This window comes from Embiotoca jacksoni, unplaced genomic scaffold (genome assembly GCF_022577435.1).
Source record: "Embiotoca jacksoni isolate LCO1_2020_lvr unplaced genomic scaffold, fEmbJac1.0.p SCAF_23, whole genome shotgun sequence".
NCBI classification, from domain to species: Eukaryota; Metazoa; Chordata; class Actinopteri; family Embiotocidae; genus Embiotoca; species Embiotoca jacksoni.
In genome coordinates, this window is record NW_027185374.1 from 5009026 (window position 1) to 5016798 (window position 7773).

Genomic DNA, 7773 nt, shown 5'->3' on the forward strand with positions numbered 1-7773 from the left:
TAACACTTGGAAACAAAGCAAATAACTGCTTTTCCCAAACTATATAAAGTGTCACGATGCTTCAAAATATGAGCTTCTTGGATTGTTGAACAGTGTATGCAACAGTCTCTCCTTCACATAGAGGGGCTGCGTCTGACTATATCATATGACAAACACTTTTGCCTCTGGACTCTTGAACCCAAAACCTAAAAATGTACCTTCTTTTTAAAAGAAAAAAAAAAATGTATTTTTTTAGCAACATCTTATTCATACTAGCGCTTAGACTGAACAAAAATCTATCCCCAAAATCCAACTGAGACAAACGCTTACACACAAACCAGCCAAATCATGTAATTCACCTGCCAGTCCACTGACACCACTGATATCATGTCAGTGTAATGTTTTCATTGCTTGGGCATAAAAATTACACATATGCATGACCAGCTTGTTGTTATTCCCAGGGGTACAAAGAGTGATAGAAAACTGGTGTTTTTTAGTCCGTGAGTAAGCAAAAGTGAATGGCGATTTCTTCCAAGTAACATATGTAGGTTGCCAACATAAAGTAACATATTTAACTTCCATAACATACTTTAAATAATTTACGTTTACGTAATGTAGTTACTAAGATAAAATTACTCATTTTAAGCCAAACCCCGATCTTTTCCTAACCCGAAGCAAGTCATTTTTGTGCCTAACCCTAACCAAATTTTGACCATGTATCATTTAACCCAAACCATGGATTTTTTTTCCTGAAGCTGAAAACTTAATGTGCCTTATTTTTCACGCTGAGGTGAGACAAAACGTAACACTGACACGATATCCTGTAGTGGGCTGACAGCTGTATTACACATTCGGGTGCACAACCACACACATACATGTCAGGGGAGAGGGATACAAGTAACTCAGAAAAATTCATCTTAACCACATTTCAAGGATGCAAAAAATCATAACAGATTCATCAACATGTGACTATTAATTACAATTTGTTAAAAATCAGACAAAACAATATACATGTAAAGACTAATGCGGTCAAACTGTGTTTTGATATTGCAAAAAGCAACCGAAAAATTCTTCCCATTCATGTTTTTATGTTATCAAATCACAGTTTCTTCATGTGAAAAACTACAACTTGTTCATGCACCCAGCTTTTGAAGTTTCAGTCTGTGGAAGTTCGTTTCTTACCTGCAGTATGCTTCTGACTTCCTCTAAATTCCTAACCTGATGGTTACATTTCATTGAGCCTTGAAAAACTGACAAATACACTTCAATAGGGTTAATGGTAGGATTACTGGACAAATTGACCTGACTCCACTACAAGATTCCTGTAATAAGATCACCAGTTAATCTGTGGCTCCACTGGAGCTTGAAGTGACATTTTTCTGAGAGATGATATTTCAAAAGTTAATGAATCTGACTTTGTCTCAGGATGAGAATAGAGGTCTTACATTGCATGACTTTATGAAGCATCTCAACCTCAATGACCACAAAGCCAAAAAATTTTACTCCCTTAACCTTTCCCAGATGTGCGAGTCAGCTGAGAGTAAAGGGTGTGGACGAAGTAGGTGCAGCAGCGAGTTGGGAAAATGAGTGCTGAGAAGAAAGAGTGGAACAGTGGAAGAAGGAGAATACAGTGGGGTGAGTACAGGAGAGGAAAGAAGCTGTCACTGCCTCCAGGGATGAAGCAGGGGGCCAGAGGTGAAAGAAATGGGGATCTCTGCAGTCTGGGTGGTGGGACCGCAGGGAATGACAGAATTATTAGGAAGAGCATCTGACAGGAAATAAATACATCGTGGGCAGAATCGCCAAGAGGCAGCTGGCCAGACATTGTTGAAAACTACAATAAACTGCGTTGTTTATGGGTTAAGAAAACTTTTCATAGAGTGCTGCACCGGAGAATTGGTGACCTCTCCTGCTCAGACTGAAAGTAAATAATTTATCTTTTCCAGAGGCCATACACAAACAGTCTCATCTGAGGAGGTTTCTTCATCTTATTTATGAATTACACGCTCTTTGTCTAACTTAACAGAGACTGTAAATTAAAGATCAGTCTTTTAGCAAAAGAACTATAAAAATGAATGTCAGGATATTAAAAAAAAGAAATGCTTAATTATTCTTGCTCTGGTCTTGTATGCTGAGGTGAGATGTCACTGTGTGGGTTAAGTTCCATTTTGTTGTGTCTGAATTAGCTGAGATGTGTTGATTAACAGATGGAACGAGGAAACCGCTGGATACCTCAGAAGCTCCATTGGTTACGGGTCATTCCTTCTCTCTGTCGTTTGTTCAGGGATATTTGAGAGGACAAGAATGAAAGGCATGGAGACCCGAAAGAAGATGAGAGCGATGACTTTGAAGAATCCTCCTCTTATATGTCATTGTCAAGAGTTTTTAACCAATGCGTACTTGGGACCCCTAAGAAAAACAAAAACAGCTGAAACATGCCACAACACCACTTCTGACAGTTGAGGCACATGAAAGACATTTTTTCTCATTCTGCTGAAGCATGATTTATGGCATCTTTTTCACATCGCAGCTTGTTTTTCAGACACAGTGTCGTCTTGCTTTCCAACGATTCCCTGTGTAACATTTAGTAATGGAAAGAAGGGAAAAGAGTTCCAATAATCAGACAAATGGCAAATTAGCTCCAAACAAGAAAACATTAACCAGTTAAATCCACAATTTAACTGGATTTAATGCCTGGACATAAAAATATCTTTGTAGCTTCAGAGCAAAAGATGTTTTGCCTTGATGTGGTTATGACATTTCCAAATGACTCTTCCATAATGAGAGTAAATGGCTGTGCTAATGCTTCTTGGCCAGGGGATCAGGATATCACTCATACAATCTGTAGTGCTTCCTCACTACTAAACACACAAGAAACCGAGCTGTGTGGGCCAGTAAATCAAAAGAAATGGTTCAAGATACGAGTCAGTTCGAGACGAACACAGTTTAGTTGTGTGTTGAATTAACAAGGAAGATCAAATGTTAAATGAACTAGAATTTTCTTCCACGCCTATTTAGTTTTACGAGCCATTTTCCTAGAAGCTACCACTCCAGCTGGTTTGATGTCTGAAGAATCCAAATCACTGGACAGTTATTTTGATTGAAGACAATTCACTGTTTATCCAAAGGTTAGCTCGGCCAAGACAGGATTTTTTTTTCTGTATTTCAATTGGGTCTTGTGTTGTGCTCATTGAAAGAGTTTGAAGTACAAGATTTAGAATTTAAAAAAAAGGCCATTTTGTCAAGAATGAAATATATGAACTACACATAGCCTACTCAGCATACACATTTTAATATACAGTGGGTACGGAAAGTATTCAGACCCCTTTAAATTTTTCACTCTTTGTTTCATTGCAGCCATTTGCTAAAATCAAAAAAGTTCATTTTATTTCTCATTAATGTACACTCAGCACCCCATCTTGACAGAAAAAAAAACAAATGTAGAAATTTGTGCAAATTTATTAAAAAAGAAAAACTGAAATATCACATGGTCGTAAGTATTCAGACCCTTTGCTCAGTATTGAGTAGAAGCACCCTTTTGAGCTAGTACAGCCATGAGTCTTCTTGGGAATGATGCAACAAGCTTTTCACACCTGGATTTGGGGATCCTCTGCCATTCTTCCTTGCAGATCCTCTCCAGTTCCGTCAGGTTGGATGGTGAACGTTGGTGGACAGCCATTTTCAGGTCTCTCCAGAGATGCTCAATTGGGTTTAGGTCAGGGCTCTGGCTGGGCCAGTCAAGAATGGTCACAGAGTTGTTCCGAAGCCACTCCTTTGTTATTTTAGCTGTGTGCTTCGGGTCATTGTCTTGTTGGAAGGTGAACCTTCGGCCCAGTCTGAGGTCCAGAGCACTCTGAAAGAGGTTTTCTTCCAGGATATTTCTGTACTTGGCCGCATTCATCTTTCCTTCAATTGCAACCAGTCGTCCTGTCCCTGCAGCTGAAAAACACCCCCATAGCATGATGCTGCCACCACCATGTTTCACTGTTGGGATTGTATTGGGCAGGTGATGAGCAGTGCCTGGTTTTCTCCACACATACCGCTTAGAATTAACGCCCAAAAGTTCAATCTTGGTCTCATCAGACCAGAGAATCTTATTTCTCATAGTCTGGGAGTCCTTCATGTGTTTTTTTGGCAAACTCTATGCAGGCTTTCATATGTCTTGCACTGAGGAGAGGCTTCCGTCGGGCCACTCTGCCATAAAGCCCCGACTGGTGGAGGGCTGCAGTGATAGTTGACTTTGTGGAACTTTCTCCCATCTCCCTACTGCATCTCTGGAGCTCAGCCACAGTGATCTTTGGGTTCTTCTTCACCTCTCTCACCAAGGCTCTTCTCCCACGATTGCTCAGTTTGGCTGGACGGCCAGGTCTAGGAAGAGTTCTGGTCGTCCCAAACTTCTTCCATTTAAGGATTATGGAGGCCACTGTGCTCTTAGGAACCTTGAGTGCTGCAGAAATTATTTTGTAACCTTGGCCAGATCTGTGCCTTGCCACAATTCTGTCTCTGAGCTCCTTGGACAGTTCCTTCGACCTCATGATTCTCATTTGCTCTGACATGCACTGTGAGCTGTAAGGTCTTATATAGACAGGTGTATGCCTTTCCTAATCAAGTCCAATCAGTTTAATTAAACACAGCTGGACTCCAATGAAGGAGTAGAACCATCTCAAGGAGGATCAGAAGAAATGGACAGCATGTGAGTTAAATATGAGTGTCACAGCAAAGGGTCTGAATACTTATGACCATGTGATATTTCAGTTTTTCTTTTTTAAGAAATTTGCACAAATTTCTACATTTCTGTTTTTTTCTGTCAACATGGGGTGCTGAGTGTACATTAATGAGAAATAAAATGAACTTTTTTTGATTTTAGCAAATGGCTGCAATGAAACAAAGAGTGAAAAATGTAAAGGGGTCTGAATACTTTCCATACCCACTTTATAACTGTCCTGGGTGTAGTTCTGCCAGAGTTCACCAGAATCTGTTTCTTAACGATGCTTTTATTGTGAAATGTTTGCAGGAATGTATTGTGACGGAAATCAGACAACAGTTAGATGTGTGATCCAGGACAGCTGTCGAAAGTAGCATGATTATAGCTTGTATACATCACTGACTATTGTATGTAAACTTACCACTGTAGGAACAAGGAAGAAAAGTCAGTTGATCACCATATTCATTTTAAGATTCGTCCTCTCCTTCATTTATGTCATGACATTCCATCAAATAGTTGTTAATTCCACGAGCTGTGCGGCTACTGTGGCTAAAAACATGGCAACCATAATAAGATTACTTTTTCCAAGAAACAACGTAGTCCTATGGCTCCCCCAACAGCAATTAATTTTAGATAAAGATCCCCAAATCAGTTTTGACAATGCAACTGTCGACACGGAATACAAACTTGACGGATGACTGCACATTAATATACAGTACATGTATTTTGGGAAAATAATAGAGTTGTGTGATTTAAAGGGGTCAAACAGTCAGCGCTGTGCAACAGGCGTGAAGTTAGAGCAACAGCCATGAAAAATATATTTTCTGTTCTACTCCATGCAGACAAAATATCCCTTCAGTGTGTTTCAGTGAGCATGTAATGCAAACTGATGTTTAACAAAACACACTACAACAGCCAAAGGGAGCGTGTGTCCATTAATCAACGTTATCTTTAGCTATCTAAAAAGTAATATTATCTTACTGTTTTTTTAAATGTGACCACCATGCCTCCCTGAAAAAGAGGTAATTTAATTTCCAGCAGGGCCCCAGTCCAGCGAGGCATACTCTGCTTGGAGCGGATTCACCAGGATCCCCTGTCCGGATGAAAAGATCACAGACCTATGCATGCTCTTTGACGTCCATGTTTAAAGGCAGACTGTAAAGGTCCCTAGATGTGGGCCCTGAGGTCCCTCTAAACTTTTACTACGTCCCAAACCGATTTAATAATACTGATTTAATACAACAAAAACATTCTTGCGTGCCTGTCTTAATAATAGTCAATGGGGATATAGGTTATTGTGATTTTCATTATCCTTTAGCTCACTGCTGGGATTCAGCCATATCTTGTGAATGAGGTAAGAAAACTATACCCCTGTGTGGGACAAAAGATAACTGGTTGTAGTGCTGCTAACAGGCCATCGTAGGAGCTGTATAAACACATTACAAGTAGTTTGGCTATTGTAAAACTTCAGATTGAAGCTGTTCTGTTTCAGTGTGTCTGGAGAAAATCTGTTTGAAAACACAAACATGACTAACAAACAGTCATTTCAAGGGACCGACGGCGGGAGTCTTCCGTTTGACTGGCAGTCAGGGTGATTGTAGTCTGGCAGAAGTCCTGGGGAAAATGTTCAGAGACCACTCTTATATACTGTATATGGTCAGATTAGGTTGTCTGTGTCTTCAGCACAAATTGTGCTGCAGAGCTATGTAGAAACAACCTGTCAGATGGGGCTGATTGTGACCAAAAACAGACCAAGCAAGGCAGATGTTCTGCACCAAGGGTGCATTTTAATTAACACAGCTCATAGGAAGATAAGCCAGGTCATTTCAAGTTTTCATTGAATTGAATTGAATTTATAAACCAACATGTCTGCCTCAAAGGGCTTTATAAAAGATATTCAATTGTAAGTGTTCAAACATAATCAATAACCACAATCAACGCAATCTATTTTATATTACATCCAGTCTTTGATTAAAATATGAACTACATCTTTAAGGTGATAGTTCTCCATTAATTTTTTTAATGACACGTTCAACATCATAAAAAAGTAACGACAACGGCATGTCTTCCTTGGAAGTGTGGAAAATTGTGTTAAAGATATAGTATATCTGTTTCATATTATCGTGTGCCTCCCAAGGTTTACCCTCCAACTCATTCAGCATACAGGTCCAATAATCAGAGCCACATTTCAGCTGCAGGGGGAAGCTTTTTAGGGGTTTTTTGTTTGTTTTGACCGGGATATATGAGGTCCAGGTAGTGATCATACTGTCAAATTGCAGTGGACAAAGCTAAACATAATGCAATAATGAGCAAGACTCTATCATAAATGCTGTGTAGTTGCATGTCAGTCTCACAAAAAAATGTTTGACATTTTTGGGAAGTTCACTTTGAGGTTGTGTTGCTGAGAGTTGAGTAGAGCAATACCACTCTCATGTCTGTAGAGTAAGCTGTTGCCAGCTGGTTAGGTTAGTTTAGTATCAAGATTTGTTCAACTGGCCTTTGGCTCTGTCCAAAATTAACAACATCTATACATCAGTGCCTAAAAAAAATTACAATTTGACGGGTAACTTCCTTCTTTGTGGGTACCAACCACCTGGAGTTACTGTAACATGTTAATTAGTTATAAATTGGTGAGCTTTAGAGGTGCTTGGTGGATTTTTTCTTTTTTCTTTTGGCTTTATGTTAAGCTAAACTAACCAACTGTTGTCAGGAGCTTCATACGTACTATACAAACATGCTTGAAATCAATCTTCGTGTTTAATACTAAGATGATTTCAAACCATTCCTTTAAGTTTTGCATTTTCTTTTTATCAATTTAAAGTTCATATAATGTAAATCAAACAGGTGTATTTGAATCATTTTACCAATTTATTCTATTATTATCTCAAATTAACTCTGTCACGGAGGTTATGTTTTTGGTTTGTTTGTTTGTCAGCAGGATTACAGAAAAACTACCAGCCCAATTTTCATAAAACTTGAGAAAGAACCTATTCAATTTTGGAGCGGATTTGAATCCCCTGGCGGCTCTGCAAATAATTTGTCACTTTCAAAAGCATTATGAGACAGGGCATCTGGTCTACTTAAAATCC